The sequence below is a fragment of the Bos javanicus genome, chromosome 19 (genome assembly GCF_032452875.1).
Source record: "Bos javanicus breed banteng chromosome 19, ARS-OSU_banteng_1.0, whole genome shotgun sequence".
NCBI lineage: Eukaryota > Metazoa > Chordata > Mammalia > Artiodactyla > Bovidae > Bos > Bos javanicus.
The window spans coordinates 44,791,900-44,810,898 of NC_083886.1; positions in this window are offsets into that span (position 1 = coordinate 44,791,900).

Genomic DNA, 18,999 nt, shown 5'->3' on the forward strand with positions numbered 1-18,999 from the left:
AAACTGTGGAAAATTCTTCAAGAGATGGGAATACCAGAACACCTGACCTGCCTCTTGAGAAATTTGTATGCAAGTCAGGAAGCAACAGTTAGAACTGGACTTGGAACAACAGACTGGTTCCAAATAGGAAAAGGAGTACGTCAAGGCTGTATATTGTCACCCTGCTTATTTAACTTATATGCAGAGTACATCATGACAAACGCTGGACTGGAAGAAGCACAAGCTGGAATCAAGATTGCTGGGAGAAATATCAATAACCTCAGATATGCAGATGACACCACCCTTATGGCAGAAAGTGAAGAGGAACTCAAAAGCCTCTTAATGAAAGTGAAAAAAGAGTGAAAAAGTTGGCTTAAAGCTCAACATTCAGAAAACTAAGATCATGGCATCTGGTCTCATCACCTCATGGGAAATAGATGGGGAAACAGTGGAAACAGTGTCAGAGTTTATTTTGGGGGGCTCCAAAATCACTGCAGATGCTGATTGCAGCCATTAAATTAAAAGACACTTACTCCTTGGAAGGAAAGTTATGACCAACCTAAATATCATATTAAAAAGCAGAGACATTACTTTGCCAACAAAGGTCCATCTAGTCAAGGCTGTGGTTTTTCCAGTGGTCATGTATGGCTGTGAGAGTTGGACTGTGAAGAAAGCTGAGTGCCGAAGAATTGATGCTTTTGAACTGTGGTGTTGGAGAAGACTCTTGGGAGTCCCTTGGACTGCAAGGAGATCCAACCAGTCCATTCTAAAGGAGATGAGTCCTGGGTGTTCATTGGAAGGACTGATGCTGAGGCTGAAACTCCAACACTTTGTCCACTTGATGCGAAGAGTTGACTCACTGGAAAAGACTCTGATGCTGGGAGGGACTAGGGACAGGAGGAGAAGGGGACGACAGAGGATGAGATGGCTGGATGGCATCACCGACTCAATGGACATGAGTTTGAGTGAACTTTGGGAGTTGGTGATGGACAGGGAGGCCTGGCATGCTACAATTCATGGGGTCGCAAAGAGTTGGACACAACTGAGCGACTGGACTGAACTGAACTGAACTGAAGTATGTAAAAGAGATCTGACAACTATGATGTTCTGTGCATGTGTAAGAGTTTATAATTAAGAGGTTATTGAGGGACTTCCCTGGTGGTCCAGTGGTTAAGAATCTGCTGGCCAATGCAGGGGAGACAGGTCCCTGGGCCGGGAAGAGCCCACATGCCTCAGGGCAGCTAAGCTCGTGTACCACACAACTGAGCCACACTCTAGAGCTTGAGTTCAGCAACTACAGTGAGAAGCCACACACTGCAACTAGAGAGAAGTTCCCTCCTCGCTGCAACTACAGAAAGCCTGTGCGCAGCTACAGAAACCTGGCAGAACCAAAAATGAGTAAAATAAAAACAAATATAATGAGAAGATGCTTTGTTAAAAAAAAGAAAATCCTTGGTGTCCTGTGATTAGGACTCCACGCTTTCACTGCAGTGGACCCAGGCTCCATCTCTGGTTGGGGAACTAAGATCCTGCAAACTGGGCAGTATGGCACAGGAAAAAAAAAAGACAGTTATTATGACTATTTTAAAGTTTCAAACTTGTCTTTGCAGTTTTTAAGGTAGGGCTATGTTTTGTGCCAATGAGGGCTTGGGGGCAGTTTGTTGGGTGGGTACATGAAGGTCTCTTTTGATATCGTAATGCTGGTCAGTACTCAGGCTTTCAGCCTCAGCACAAGCCCTTACGCATGCCCTAGATTAAGGCAGCACCGAGGACTTCTTGGTTTGGAGAATAAGCTAGAGCCCTGAAGGTTACTTAATGTTACTATGTTAATAAGCTAGGGCCCTGAGTGTTACTAAGGTTTGTAGTTTTAGGTCAGAGGCAAAACCAGTTTAAAAAAACAAAACAAAACAAAACTATTTCTTCTCCTTTGTGCCCCTCCTTATTCCCAGGTGCAAATGATGATGTGGGCCTTGCCTGGAATAAAAAGAATCCTCTCCTTTTTTCAACTGAGCAGGGGTTTTGCAAAGAAAGACAAGATTAGGGTGGGGATGGGGACAAGGAAGTGCTCTGGCAGAGGGTTGGGATGAAGCTGGGAGTTGGGATGGAGCTTAAGAGGGGAGAGTAGAAGATGGCAAGTCCCACTCTTATTTTTTCCTCTTCCCTCTTAATAATTATAGAAATAATACATATTCACTATGGACATGAAAAACACAAAGAGAGCCTCTCAGAAATATATAGACATATCTGACCACCCGTGATCCCACTACCTAGACAGAATCATTGTTATTTGAATTTATTTCAATCTTATACCTATGCATAACAAAAATGGTATCATGTGATAGCCTGATTTTTTAAATTTTCATCTAGCAGTATATCACAAACACTGTAAATATTCTTCTATAGCAGAGGTTGGCAGTTTTCCCGTAAGGATTAAGATGGTAAATATTTCACCATTTGCAGGCAATAAGGTCTGTTGGAACTACTGCTGTCATATAGCATGAAAGCAATTGTTGAGGGCACAAAGACAATGAGCACGGCTGTGTTCCAATAAAACTTTATTTACAAAGGCAAGAGAGAGGTCCGTTTGGCCTGTGGGTGTGGTTTTCTGACTCCTGTTCTATATAGCATTATTTTTAAAGAGCTTACTAAGTTCCCACTGTATGTCTACAATTTTTATTCTCTTACCCTTGAACATTAAATCATTTCAATTTTTAAATATTACAGATATCATTGTAATAATGTATGTGCACCCTGGATTTCTTCCTTGGGATAAATTCCTAGAACTGTGATTGTTGGTGCATGGGATTTGCCTAATTTTTGCCCAGTTGCCCTCTAGGAAGTACAGTAGAAGAGAATGCTACTTACTTCTTGCACCATTGGGTATTAAAATTCTTTTTAATCTTTGTCAATTTGACAGATGTTTTAAAGTTTTTTTTGGCCATGATCATAATCCTGAGGGATCTTCATTTAATTTTCTTTTCTTTCTTTTTTTTTGGCCACTTCAAAACTAAAATTTGCAGATTCATTGGGGTTTTTACCTGTCCCTTGTGTTCAAGGCTGTAAGTATTTTAAAAAAAAATTATTTATCTACTTATATTTTTGGCTATGCTGGGTCTTCATTGCTGCATGTGGGCTCTCTCTACTTGTGGCGAGGGGGGCTATTCTCTAGTTGCAGTGTGTGGGCTTCTCATTGCTTTGACTTCTCTTGTTCTGGAGCATGGGCTCTAGGGGCACAGGCTTCAGTGGTTGTGGCACACGAGCTTAGTTGCCCCAAGGCATGTGGGATCTTCCCGGAGCAGGGATCAAACCCGTGCCCCCTGCATTGGCAGGCAGATTTTTAACCACTGGACCACCAGGGAAGTCCAAAGCTGTCGGATTTTGGTAAGTGATGAACTGCAGTAAAAACTCTTTGAAAAACAAATGACTTGGTCTGGGTTGGGACCCCAGATTCCTGCTCTCAGTAAGTGTTTGATGGAGAGTGAGACAGGAAGATTGCTACAAGTCTGAAGTTAAATATCATCTCTCCCCACCTCGAAGAAAAGGAGAACATCTTTGTGGTTTTTGTCTAAGGAAACAAACCCGACTCCAGGGGCTGGGGTGATATCCTGCTCTGTGACACAGGAAGCATTGCCTTTGTGTGGCTTCCAGGTTTTGCTGGCTTCTTAGTTTGATTTGAGAAAGGGAAAAAGAAGGCAACTGCCATCAGTTCGCAAGATGAATGGCTAAGGGATGTTGCTGGTGAACAATTTGCATCTTACAGGCAGTTTGGGAGTTTGGTGAATAGCCCGTGATTGCAGATAAACACCACCTGCCACGCTGTCCACCACAGCCCCCCTCTTTGCTTGGAAGAGAGGTTTTTCTCTTGGGCAGGATTGCTGTTCTCCTTTTCCTTCACTCTCCAGTGCTTTTATGCTAACGCTTTGGAGCTAGATGAGCAAATTGGATTTATAGGAAATCTAGCCGGTTCCTCTGGGAAGAAGGAAGAGCCATTTCCAATTGAGGTTCGTCTTCATTTTGATTAAATTGGAAAATGGTGACTCCAGAGGCCCTTTCCCAGTCCCCAAAGGTCCCCTTTGTATGGTCTGTGGACAGCATGCTTGTTGGAATGCAAATTCCATGGCTCCACAGCAGACTCAAGGCAAGCCAGGATTCTGAGTTTTTAACAAGCACTCCTGGGATTATGGACCCTGACACTGCTGCTGCTGCTGCTAAGTCGCTTCAGTCGTGTCCGACTCTGTGCGACCCCATAGACGGCAGCCCACCAGGCTCTGCCGTCCCTGGAATTCTCCAGGCAAGAACACTGGACTGGGTTGTTATTTCCTTCTCCACTGTGTGAAAGTGAAAAGTGAAAGTGAAGTCGCTCAGTCGCGTCCGACTCGTAGCGACCCCATGGACTGCAGCCTACCAGGCTCCCCCATCCATGGGATTTTCTAGGCAAGAGTACTGGAGTTGCTTGCTATTGCCTTCTCCGGACCCTGACACAGTGGGTTCTAACCTAGGTAAGCCTCATAATTATCTAGAGGGGGTTAAAAAACTGTAGATCCTCAGACCTCAGACCTTGAAGATTCTGACTCCACAGATCAGCAGTCTGTGTGTGGGAAGTGAAAAGGGTTTTCCCAGGGATCCTGGGAAGCAACCAGGTCTGGGAATCACTACCCTCAGGAATTTATCAGGTGAAATACTGCAGGACCTGGGACTTCCCTGGTGGTCCAGTGGCTGAGAATCTGCCTGCAGATTTCCAGCGTGCAGGGAACACAGGCCGGATCCCTGGTCAGGGAAGAAGATTCCACATGCCGCAGGGCAACTTAGCCGTGCACCAGAACTATTGAGCCCACACTCTAGAGCCCTCATGCTGCAAGTACTGAAGCCCAAGTGCCCTAGAGCCCGTGTTCTGCAACAAGAGAAGCCACTGAAATGAAAAGCCCACATACTGCAACTAGAGTAGCCCCCATTTCTGCAACTAGAGAAAGCCCCTGTGCAGCAACAAAGACCCAGCAGAGCCAAAAAAAATAAATTTAAAAAAAGTAAAGAAGAAAAAGAAATACCATAGGACCTGGAACAGAAGAGGCAAGGCAGGAGACCCAGAAGCAGGAATCCTTTCTGGGGGCTGCCTCCATGTACTGCTTAAGACCTGGGCTGAAACCTTGGAGTCAGAGGGGAGTTAACTACAGACCTCAGAGAGAGGTCTTTTGAACCAGCCCCTCCTTTGCTCCTGATCTTGGCACTGAGCCTAAGGCGGGCTGAGCTATGTATGGGATGGGGCACAAAGAGCACTGGACTAGGTAGATCAAAAATTTTCCTTCTTATTTGACCGACTCTGTGAACTCAGATAACTTTCCCTAACTTCTGTGGGTGGGATTTTTTTTAAATTAATTACTTAATTTTTGGCCATACTGGGCTTTCTCTAGCTGCTGTGTGAGGGCTTCTCATTGTGGTGGCTTCTCTTGCTACAGAGCATGGGTTTAGTGCATGTGGCTTCAGTAGGTGTGGTGTGTGGGCTTAGTTACCCAGTGGCATGTGGAATCTTCCCTGGGCCAGAGACCAAAACCATGTGCCCTGCACTGGCAGGCAGATGCTTAACCACTGGGAGGTCCTCTGGATGGGATTTTGATGTGCAAAATGATGATAATAATTTCCATTCTAGACACCACATATTATTTATTAATGTAAGGAGGAATCTGAATAATAACTAGTACTAGGAAAATGCATGAAATCACAGACTTGCAAATTTAAGCCACTTTATATACATATATGATGGATTTTTTTTTTTTAATGAAAATCCTCAATGCTGGTGAAGTTGTAGTAAAGTTGGGGCATGTATAGACTGCCAGGAAACATTGTAAATTGGTATCTATCCCTGGGAGAGTGATATGGAACTGTGTGCCAAAAGCCATGAAGATATCCACACCCATTGACTCAATAGTTTCTGGGAATTATTTGAATAATTAAAGCAGAAGCAGAATTATGTATATAAACATATGTATTGCAGCATTCCTGATAAACCAAGAAACCCAAAATCAATAAACATGGAAATTAGCTAAACATTTAACACTTGGGAGAGTGTTCAAAATTAAAGTAGGTCTATGCAATGGAACACTACATAGACTTTGAAAAGATTATTCATTATGAAAACCATATAATAACATGGAAAACATTTCTAAGTGTTAGGTGAAAATAGCAGAACCCAGATGGTACACACTTTGCCTGTATCTGTGTACACTATATGAGCAGGTGTAGACAGGGAATGAAAGTAAAATGCAAAACTGAGAGTAGTTATGCAGGGTGTTGGGACTATAGGTACTTTTCTCTTGTAAACCTAAAAAAATATTAACTGTGGCACCTTTTTTTTTTTTTCGTAATAAAAATTACTGGTTCTTAATGCTCACCCCAGGAGTGGTAGTGGGGAGAGAAGAGGTCTCTGGACGAGCGACACTGCCGTGCCCGGCGTCCATCGTGAAAGACCCGATGCCAGGAGACGTCCCAGGCCCCCACCCGGCCTGGCCCGGCCACCACTGTAGTCACCTTGCAGCGCCTTGAAGCCTTCGAGGGGGACCCGCGTGGAGCCCGTCACGAACTGCAGCAGCCCGGCCCACGGCTGCCAGAACCACCGGACCACGGTGCTGTCAGCCCCACAGTGCTTCAGCGCATGCTGGACTTCCAGTCGTCCAGGTCAATCTTGTTTAGGCCGCCCATGATCAGCTGCAGGGTGTGAAGGTGGGTCACTTCCTGGACACACAACACGACGGGGTGCCCAGGGTCCCGGGCTGTATGTCCCAACCAGTAACGCTGAAGAAGCTGAAGTTGAACGGTTCTATGACAACCTACAAGACCTTTTAGAACTAACACCCCCCAAAAAAGATGTCCTTTTCATTATAGGGGACTGGAATGCAAAAGTAGGAAGTCAAGAAACACCTGGAGTAACAGGCAAATTTGGCCTTGGAATATGGAATGAAGCAGGGCAAAGGCTAATAGAGTTTTGCCAAGAAAATGCACTGGTCATAGCAAACACCCTCTTCCAACAACACAGGAGAAGACTCTATACATGGACATCACCAGATGGTCAACACCAAAATCAGATTGATTATATTCTTTGCAGCCAAAGATGGAGAAGCTCTATACAGTCAGCAAAAACAAGACCAGGAGCTGACTGTGGCTCAGATCATGAACTCCTTATTGCCAAATTCAGACTAAAATTGAAGAAAGTAGGGAAAACCACCATACCTGAATGGTATGACCTAAATCAAATCCCTTATGATTATACAGTAGAAGTGAGAAATAGATTTAAGGGCCTAGATCTGATAGATAGAGTGCCTGATGAACTATGGAATGAGGTTCGTGACATTGTCCAGGAGACAGGGATCAAGACCATCCCCATGGAAGAGAAATGCAAAAAAGCAAAATGGCTGTCTGGGGAGGCCTTACAAATAGCTGTGAAAAGAAGAGAAGTGAAAAGCAAAGGAGAAAAGGAAAGATATAAACATCTGAATGCAGAGTTCCAAAGAATAGCAAGAAGAGATAAGAAAGCCTTCTTCAGCGATCAATGCAAAGAAATAGAGGAAAACAACAGAATGGGAAAGACCAGAGATCTCTTCAAGAAAATTAGAGATACCAAGGGGACATTTCATGCAAAGATGGGCTCGATAAAGGACAGAAATGGTATGGACCTAACAGAAGCAGAAGATATTAAGAAGAGGTGGCAAGAATACACAGAACAACTGTACAAAAAAGATCTTCACGACCCAGATAATCACGATGGTGTGATCACTGACCTAGAGCCAGACATCCTGGAATGTGAAGTCAAGTGGGCCTTAGAAAGCATGACTAGGAACAAAGCTAGTGGAGCTGATGGAATTCCAGTTGAGCTATTTCAAATCCTGAAAGATGATGCTGTGAAAGTGCTGCACTCAATATGCCAGCAAATTTGGAAAACTCAGCAGTGGCCACAGGACTGGAAAAGGTCAGTTTTCATTCCAATCCCAAAGAAAGGGCAATGCCAAAGAATGCTCCAACTACCGCACAATTGCACTCATCTCACATGCTAGTAAAGTAATGCTCAAAATTTTCCAAGCCAGGCTTCAGCAATACATGAACCATGAACTTCCTGATGTTCCAGCTGGTTTTAGAAAAGGCAGAGGAACCAGAGATCAAATTGCCAACATCCGCTGGATCATGGAAAAAGCAAGAGAGTTCCAGAAAAACATCTATTTCTGCTTTATTGACTATCCCAAAGCTTTTGACTGTGTGGATCACAATAAACTGTGGAAAATTCTTCAAGAGATGGGAATACCAGAGCACCTGATCTGCCTCTTGAGAAATTTGTATGCAGGTCAGGAAGCAACAGTTAGAACTGGACTTGGAACAACAGACTGGTTCCAAATAGGAAAAGGAGTACGTCAAGGCTGTATATTGTCACCCTGCTTATTTAACTTATATGCAGAGTACATCATGAGAAACGCTGGGCTGGAAGAAGCACAAGCTGGAATCAAGATTGCTGGGAGAAATATCAATAACCTCAGATATGCAGATGACACCACCCTTATGGCAGAGAGTGAAGAAGAACTAAAAAGCCTCTTGGTGAAAGTGAAAGAGGAGAGTGAAAACGTTGGCTTAAAGCTCAACATTCAGAAAACTAAGATCATGACATCTGATCCCATCACTTCATGGGAAATAGATGGGGAAACAGTGGAAACAGTGTCAGACTTTATTTTCTGGGGGCTCCAGAATCACTGCAGATGGTGATTGCAGCCATGAAATTAAAAGACGATTACTCCTTGGAGGAAAAGTTATGACCAACCTAGACAGCATATTAAAAAGCAGAGACATTACTTTGCCAACAAAAGGCCATCTAGTCGAGGCTATGGTTTTTCCAGTGGTCATGTACAGCTGTGAGAGTTGGACTGTGAAGAAAGCTGAGCGCTGAAGAATTGATGCTTTTGAACTGTGGTGTTGGAGAAGACTCTTGAGAGCCCCTTGGACTGCAAGGAGTACAACTAATCCATCCTAAAGCAAATCAGTCCTGGGTGTTCTTTGGAAGGACTGATGCTGAAGCTGAAACTCCAATACTTTGTCCACCTGATGCGAAGAGTTGACTCATTGGAAAAGACCCTGATGCTGGGAGGGATTGGGGCAGGAGGAGAAGGGGACGACAGAGGATGAGATGGCTGGATGGCATCACTGACTTGATGGACGTGAGTTTGAGTGAACTTTGGGAGTTGGTGATGGACAGGGAGGCCTGGTGTGCTGGGATTCATGGGGTCGCAAAGAGTTGGACACGACTGAGCGACTGAACTGAACTAACTGAAACTGTGAAGATTGTTGTACATTCGTCAAAGCTCGTTGGAAGGGAAACTACCATTTATGACTCGTATTTTCATTCCTATCATCCCATGTTGGTACGATTGGATGCCCAGCTAAATCCTGGGGAGGAAGAACTGGAGTAACGGCTCTGGGTACCTTTAGGCCAGATCCTGGAGAAGGAGAAGAAGAAAGCACACGGGTTTTAGCTTCAGGAAGCTCACAAAATAGAGAAGTAGACAATTTTAGGGGTGTCTGTTTATCCCAGTGGTTCTCATCTGAGCATAGTACTCTTCCAGAGGCTTTCCTGGCGGCTCAGTGGTAAAGAATCCTCCTGCCAATGCAGGAGATGTGGGTTCAATCCCTGGGTCAGGAAGATCCCCTGGAGAAGGAAGTGGCAGCCCAATCCAGTATTCTTGCCTGGGAAACTCCATTGTCAGAGGAGCCTGGTGGGCTACAGTCCATAGGGTGGCAAAAGAGTCTGGCACGACTTAGCAGCTCAACAACAACTAATGGCCTCATAGTGTTATTCTTAGGATTGAATGAATTAATATATGTAGAATTTAGAACAGTGCCTGGCACGTGGTAAATGTTCAATTAATGTTGGACTATTATTACTCTTTGAGATCTAACTTCCCTATCCACTAGGATGGAACCCCAGGTTCTACTCCCTGATCTTCACCATAGATTCCCAGTTCCTGCTTTCTCTGAGGCTTACCTTTTCCTGGTCCCACCTGTAATTCTATTGTAAACTCCCCTGTTGCTTGAGCTTGCCTGAGTTGGTTTTTGTAATCTGCAACTAAAACTGTGAGAAAAGATTCGCCTGCATGAAACATTATAATAACACAAAGTACAGATAATCCAAAAGGGCTTTCAATGAAGTATGAGATCAAGAGGCTTAGAACATCTGTAGATGCCACAGATGATACCTAATCATAGCTGAGTGAAATTGTAATTCAGACTACTGTCATGAAGTGAATGGAATGCTGCTAGCTAGGATCTCACTCTCTAAGAAAGCAGGCCAGGGGACTTCCCTGGTGGCCCACGTGGTTAAGAATCCGCCTCCCAGTGCGGGGGACACGTGTTCAATCCCTGGTCTGGGGAGGATTCCACATGCTGTGGGGTAACTAAGCCAGTGCTCCACAACAGGAAAAGCCACTGCAATAAGAAGCCCACCCACCGCCACTTGAGAGTAGCCCCTGCTCTCTGCAACTAGAGAAAGCCTGTCCACAGCATCAAAGACCCAGTCCAGTCAAAAATAAATACATCACTCAATGAATCAATCCAATCAATAAGAAAAGAAAACCAGCAGGTCAAGCGATTGCTTGACCTGTCTAGACATGTGCCAGAAAAGTCAAGGGAAGAGACCCTCTGCCATAAAATCATGCCTACTAGCATCTGAAATTCCATTGTTAGCGATCCAGGCCTGTGTTTTGCAGGGAGCCAGCTTTGAAAACATGAATTTCCTGGGAAAGGTCACTCAGAAAGCCTGCTACACCCTGCTGAGCATGATTTTATTAAGTGGACTCCTTCACTTCCCCAGCCCCAGGTGCTAACCCAGGCAGCCTGAGAGAGAGTCTGGGGAAGATGGAGGAGCAGAGCATGACAGAGCAAACCTTCCTTCAGAACTGCTGGTGGTCTCATCAACCATGCCAGAGAGAACAGTGGCCCTTAAGGAACTGGAAAGAATGTTCAGATTTGTTTCTGTCTGGCACAGTGAACAGCAGGAATGATTGTAGCTGTTTTCTTTGCCAAGGACAAATCTGATCTGACCGCTCTGAGATGGAGGAGGGGAGGAGGGCTGGCTTTTGGCTCTCGGGAATGGTTGTTCATCAATTATTTCCTAAGCCAGTGGTTCTCAAATTTCGCTGCATATTAGAATTACTGGGGAAGCTTTAAAAATGCTCAATACCCAGATTTCACCCCAAACCAATTAAATCAGAATGTCTAGGGGTGGTTGCCAAGCATCACAATTTTTAAATACCACCCCCACCCCAGGAAGTTCCAAGGTGTAGTCAAGTTTGGGAACTCCTGTCCAAAATGGTTAGTGTGTGAGGCACCTTACACAGTAGGTAAGAACCTGGTTCCTACCCTCCAGGCATAATACTTAATTGTATTAAATTTGACTTTTTAACTTTATTTTTTTCCTGCGGGTATAGAGTTCTATGAATTTTTTGTCAATATAATTCTCATGCCATAAAATTCACCCTTTAAAGTGCACAATTAAGTGGCTTTTAGTGTATCTACAAAGCTGTGCAACATCACCACTAATTCCAGAATATTTTCATCATTCCCCAAAGAAACCCCATATCCATTAATAGTTATTCCTCATTTATTCCTTCCCCAAAGCCCTGCCAAACATGGATTTACTCTCTGTTTCTGTGTATTTGTATATTTTTCCTTTAATATTTATTCAGTTATTTGGCTGTGCTGGGTCTTGCTTGTGGCACTCGGAATCTTTGATCTTTGTTGCAGCATGCTGGATCTTCAGTTGCAGCATGTGACATCTAGCTCCTTGACCAGGGATTGAACCTGGACTCTCTGCATTGGGAGTGTGGAGTCTTTGCTGGACCATCAAGGGAAATCCCTATTTGTATAATTCTTGACATTTCCTATAAATGGAATTACACAATATATGGCCTTTTGTGTCAGGCCTGTTTTACTTACATAATGTTTTCAGGATTTATCCATGTTGTAGCATGTATCAGTACGTTATTCCTTTTTAAAGACTGAATAATATTCCACTGTCTGCATGTATCACATTTTGTTTATCCATTCATCAGTTGATGGGCATTTGGGTTGTTTCTAGTTTTTGGTTAAGAATAATGCTGGGGGACTTCTCTGGATGTCCAGTGATTAAGACTGGTATTCCACGGCAGGGGGTGTGATTGGGGAACAAAGATCCCACAAGCTGCTTGGCTAAAAAGGGGGAAAAAAAAAGAATAATGTTGCTATGAACATTTGTGTACAAATTTTTCTATGGAAATATGCTTTTATTTTCTTGGGCTTATAGCTAAAAGCCAATTGGATGTTTAACTTTTTGAGGAACTGCTGAACTATTGTCTAGGGTGGCTGCCTCCTTTTACATTCCCACTAGCTATGTATGATGGTTCCAGTTTCTCCACCTCCTCACCAACACTTTTTATTATTTGTCTTTTTAAAATTACTTACTTACTTAATTTTTGGCTGTGATGGGTCTTTGTTGCGGTGTGTGGGCTTTCTCTAGTTGTGGTGGGCAGGGGCGACTCTAGCTGTGGTGTGAGGGCTTCTCGTTGCATTAAGCTTCTCTTGCTGCGTTGCATGGGCCCTAGAGGCACGGGCTTCAGTTTTGTGGCTCTCAAGCTTAGTTGCCCCTCGGCATGTGGAATCTTCCCCAGCCAGGGATCAAACCCATGTCCCCTGCATTGGCAGGCGTATTCTTAACCACTGGACCACCCGGGAAGTCCTGTCTTTTTGATTATAGCCATTCTAGTGAGTAGTTACAGGAATTTTGACACATGTATAGATTTATATCACCATTCCCATAATCAGGATACAGGATTGCTCCATCATTCCAAACAACTCCCTGTGCTATCCCTTTATTCCACACTTCTCCATACCTAACCCTTGGCAACCACTGATCTGTTCCCTATAGTTTTGTTATTTGAGAATGTCAAACAAATGGCATCACACAACACGGAACTTTTAGAGACTGCTTTCTTTCACTCAGGATAAAGCCCTTTGAGCTCCATCCAGGTTTTCTGTGCCAAAAGTTTGTTCCTTTTTATCGCCGAGTTATACATCATTGTCTGGATGGACTTGGTTTCTTGATCCATTCAAAGACATTTGGGGCTATTTCTAGTTTTTGGCAATTATGAACAGAGATGTTATAAATACACATGTGCAGGTTTTTGTGTGGACGTAAATATTCATTTCTCCAGAATACATGCCCAGGAGTGGGACTACTGGCTCATGGGGTAAATGTATATATACTCAGCTTTGTAAGAAACCGCCAAACTACTTTCCAGAGTGGCTGTTCCATTTTGCATCCTCACCAGCAATGTATGAGAGCTCTAGTTGTTCTACATCATGGCCAGATTTTGGTACTGTCAGCAGTTTAAATTTTAGTCACTCTAATACTTGTGTAGTAATAGCTCATCAGAGGTTAAATTTGCATTTCCCTAATGACTAATGATATTGAACAGTTTTTCATGCACTTATTTGCCATCCTTATTTCCTCTTTGGTGAAGCATTGTTCATATCTTTTGCTCATTTTTTAAAAATGTATTTATTTGTGGCTGCACTGGGCCTCTGTTGCTGCGCAAGGGCTTTCTCTAGTGGCTGCGAGTGGGGGCTACTCTTCACTGTGGTGCACGGGTCCTCATTGCAGTGGCTTCTCTGGTTTCCAAGCACGGGTTCTGGGCATGTGGGCTTCAGTAGTTGTGGCACATGGGCTTAATTGCCCTGTGGTGTGTGGAATCCTCTCGAAGGAGGGATGAACTTGTGTCCCCTGGGTTGGCAGGTGGACTCCTAACCTCTGAACCACCAGGGAAGTCCTTTTGCTCCTTTGTAAATCAAGTTGCCTGTTTTCTTATTGTTCAGTTATGAGAGTTCACTATACATTCTGGATATGAATCCTGTGTTGGGTATGTGATTTGTAAATATTTTCTCCCTGTCTGTAGCTTGTGTGTGTGTGCTCAGTTGCTCAACCATGTCCTACTCTTTGCTTAAATGTACTTTTTGTACATGTGTCTGATGAGAGAAAGAAATGAAATTGATATTTACTAAGTACCTACTGGGCTTCCCTGGTGGCTCAGTGGGTAAAGCGTCTGCCTGCAATGCAGGAGACCTGCGTTCAATCCCCAAGTTGGGAAGATCCCCTGGTGAAGGAAATGGCAAACCACTTCAGTACTCTTGACTGGAAAATTCCATGGATGGAGGAGCCTGGTAGGCTACAGTCCATGGGATAGCAAAGAGATGCACACGACTGAGCAACTTCACTTCTCATGAGTACCTACTATGTGCTAGATATTGGTTGGGTTCCTGGAGAAACAGGGGTATGAGTGAGACAGTGTCCTAGAGACGGGAGTAGAGAGGTGAAATTTGAGTCACAAGCAAAGTCTGAGCCACTGGAGGGCACAGATGGGGCAGAAGAAGGAAATGGTAGCCCTGAATGGTAAAAAGTGAGAGCTTTGGAGTCAGACTCTCTGGTTCTAGCTTTACCATCTGCCACCTGTGTGACCTTGGGCAGGTTACTAAACCTCTCTGTACCTTGGTTTCTTTGAAAAACTGGGGTGGCAATAGTGTCTACTTCAAAGGGTTTAGGGGATTAAATGAGATGAAGCAGCTGGCACGCGGTACACTCTCCATCAATGTTATTATTTCTTTTTGTAGTAACATGGTTTTGTGGCAATCAGTGAAAGCTCCTTGGAGGAAGTGCCCTTTGAGCTGAGCCTCAAGAACCGGAAGGACTTCCAGAAGCTGAGATGGTGGTGGTGAGGAGGCTGAAGAACCACAGATTTTGTCTGAAAGCTTGTTATTTCTTCTCTCTTGCTCGTTTCATCCCTCCCTCTTTAGCTGGTACTCTCTTCTCCCAGAGTCTCTCTCTTTCCTTTCCCGACCTCCTCCTTTTTCCTTCTCACCCACTGGAGGCCTCCCTCTGGTGTCCTTGGCCCTATAAGGTCGCTGACTGCTGGGTTATGAGGTGCTGCTCTGGGGCTGCAGGGTCACCTTGCAGTCCCCTGATGGGGACTCTGTACCGGTTCCAAATGGAGGTGGGATGCTGTATCCAGGATTCTTCCCTTGCAGTTCAGGGTGAGATGGATTTAGTGTGGGTCACTTTCACTACAAATTATCAAGCGGTCTTCCATGTGGATGTCAGCCTGTGTTAGGGCTACAGCTGTACCAGCTCGACCTTGTTCAGTTAATCATTTACTGCCGGGAAATGGGAGTTAAATGGGCCAGAAGGCATATTTTGTGTGAACCTTGGGACACTTCTGACTGCAATTTGTGTAATTTGTCCGGGAAGAGCCTAAAGCTATCTGAATTCTAATGTTCCGCCTGTCGCACTGAACCTTAGACCCCTTTTATTAACGTGGTTGGCTTTGATTTATATTTATTTTATTCCTTTGGTTTCACTTCTGATCTCATGACTGGAGCAGTGGTGAGTGTGGAAAATGGCTGTGTGAGGAATTATGTTCCCAGTGTCCTTATTCGAAGAAATCCACCAGCACCTGTGGTGTGGGTTTTCTCTGTTTTATGTAAAAGGAACTCATACTTGATTTAAAGCTCTGCTATTACCATTTTTGGAATTCTTAATAATTTATGAACAAGGGGTTACCATGTTGTATTAGGTCCTGAAAATTAGGTACCTGGTCCTACAGGTATGCCTTGGTTTTTGATGTTGAACTTGAGTGACCCTCCAAGGTCCTTGTGTCCTTTCTCCTGCCTCCTGGACCATCCTGGAATTGTGTCGAAGACCTCAGGGAGCCTATGGTAACTCTTTCCAAGAATCGTACAACCCTGCCAGTCGAAATATCTTAAAACACACACACAGGTAAAAGAAGTTGTTTGGTAGTTTAGATGTTAAGTCATGTCTGACCCTTGCAACCCCAGGGACTGTAGCCTGCCAGGCTTCTCTGGGGTTCTCCAGGCAAGAATACTAGAATAGGTTGCCATTTCCTTCCCCAGGGGATCTGCCTGACCCAGGGATCAAACCCAGGTCTCCTGCATTGCAGGCAGATTCTTTACCCACTGGGATAAGAGGAAAGCCCAAAAGAAGTTGTTTTAAAATAAGTAATATATGGATTTATTTCAAAATTCAAAGTACTGAGGGGTACTGTTGTTTCCCCCCAGTTTTCTTGTTCTCCTTCCGCAGAAGCAAGCAGTTATCCATCTCTGGGCATCTTCCCAAGACAGTCTGTGCTTTGATGAACACATATGTACATGTCTCCATATTTCTTTTTCTTCACCAGATGGTGAGATAACTTGTATACTATTTTGAACTTTCCTCTTTTTACCTAACTCTGCATTGTAGAAATAATTCTAAATCACCATACAGATCTACTTTATTATTTTTGGGGTAATGATTTCCCATTGTTTGGATTTTCTATAATTTACTTAACAAGTTCCCTGTTGACTGACACTTAAGGTGTTTCTGAACTATAAACAATGTTCTTGGAATAGGGTTGCTGGAATTAATATATTGAAATACAGTCTTTCCAGCTCAATTTCAATTTCAGATGAACAGTGAATTTTTTAGTGTAAGAATTTCCCATACTTTCATCCCAAGAGGGCAGGACATTTGGGACATAGTTTTTTTGGTTTTGTTTTAGTTTTTATTGAAGTTGACTTACAACGTTGTGTCAATTTCTGCTGTACAGCAAAGTGACTCAGTTATACACACATACACATTCTTTTTTATATTCTTTTCCTTTACAGCTTATCCCAGGATGTTGAATATTGTTCCCCGTGCTGTACAGTAGAACCTTGTTGTTTATCCATCCTATATGTAATACTTTGCATCTCCTAACCCCAAACTCCCAGTCCATCCCTCCCCAGGGACACAGATACACTAAAAAAATATTGTGATTTGAGGACGTCTCTGGTGGTCCAGTGGTTTAGAAGCTACCTTCCAATGCAGGGAATGTAGGTTCAATTCCCGGTCAGGGAACTAAGATCCCACATGCCTTGGGGGAACTAAGCCATGATGACTGAGCCTGTGCTGCAGCGAAGATCCATCACAGTCAAAAATAAAAAAAATTAAAAAAAATATTGTGTTTATCTGAAATTCAAATTTAGCTAGGTAGCCTATATTTTATTTGGCAACACTATCCTAGAACAATGCCTAGCATATAGTAGGGGCTCAGTAAAGATTTATTAATGAATAAATAAGTGTTTCGTCTCTGGAAGGAAAGCTCATCAGAGCAACTGCTTTGGCGTGTTTCCTGCTCTATCTGCAGTGTTTAATATTTATTTGTTTGCTACATGGACAAGTGCTACAGTGAATGTCTTTGTGAATGCTTCATTTGGCCCATGAGAGAATATATTTGTAGGATAAATTCATTCATTTAAAAGTGTGATTCTGCCAAATGGCCCTCCACAGGCCTCTGACACCTCTTGGCTGAGTTGTCTAATTGTATTCATGCTCATCACCTAAAGTCATTTGACCCTTGGGGAACTTCCCCCTTGAGGCTGCCCTAAATGGGGGTCAGAAAGGAATTAAAAATGCCAACCCCATTATACCACTCCTTTATGCCTCCTCCATCAATTCCTGCCAAGAAATGAGGAATTTTAGATGCAAATGGCAGGGGATAACATCTGTCTCATCAGGGCCTCTGCTGTCTGGTCCTCGGAGGGGCCGGAGAAGCCCATGGGTCCTGCCAGTTCCTAGTGATGGATGGTTCATGTGGGTTGGGCTGTCCCAAAGGCGCTTCCAGGTTCCTAGTCCACCTGCCTCCCAATCTTCTAATCTGTCACTGGCACAGGATGATTTAATCACTGCAACAAGGCTGTCACAGAGCCTCTGCTGCCTCTGGTGGGAATGCCTGTTACATTCTTCCCCGGCCAGCCTAGACACATGTGGTCTCCGTTTGCCAACCACCAAGATCTGTGTGGATCTGAGGTTCTGGGAAGCAAAGGAACACAGTGGTAAGCCCTTTGAACTGGGAATCTGGATGCTTGGACCGGAGTCCCTATTTCACCACTTCCTGTATGGTGGCAGGGTGACCTTGGATGAATTACTTAACCTCTCCCAGCATCAGTTTCCTCTGCAGTAGAAAGGGGCTAACACCTACATATGAACTCAAGGGTTTGTCATGAAATTTAAAGCAATAACTTGTGGGGGAAGGGGTGGAGAAATTGTGAAGGATTCTATAAATATAAAATATTTTGAGGTTGGGAGTGTGGACAACAGAGGGCCTTGAGGGGTTTCTGAGTAATATTACTTTTTTATTGGCCAGGCCTCGAGTCTTACAGGATCTTAATGCCTCGATCAGGGCTTGAACCTGGGCTGTGTCAGAAAAGAAATGAGCCCTAATCACTGGACCGCCAGCCTCCTTATTACTATTATTATTTTATTAATTATTTTATCATCGTGGATTCAATATTTCTATCCAGGGGACTTCCCTGGTGATCCATTGGTTACGGAGCAGTCTTCCAGTGCAGGGGAAATGGGTTCTATCTCTGATCAGGGTAATAAGATCTCACATGTCACGGAACTACCGAGCCTGCGCACTCTGGAGTCCATGCCGCAAGAAAAGAGTCCACGTGCCGCAACTAAGACCTGATGCAGTCAAAAATAAAACAAATAAACATTTCAAAATTTCTATCCAGGAGGGCTTAAAGGATTCCTGGATAAAAATTGGTGGGAGTAGTGACCTGCCCTTTAGAAAAAATTGGAAATAGTCAGTATCAATCAATAGTCCACATCAAAGCTGGGGAACAGGGCTGGCTGGTTACAGGAATGGGTGAAGTCTCTTTAAGCCATTCCTTGGTGACCCCACTGTCTCCTCCCAGGGCTGGAAACTCGTGTTTCTGCTCTCTTGGCATCCCAGTTTTTCTACCTAGAAGATTCTTTCCAAGACTGTTCATCAGGCAGACAACATTGACTCCACCAGCTTCTAGAAAACTGCCATTTCCAAAGAGGCAACTGTCCAACCTGATTTAGGATCGGGCTTCTTCCAAGTTCTCACCTTGGCACCTCTTGATCCATGGTGGATGGAAGCTCTTCCAATTTAAGGAACAAAG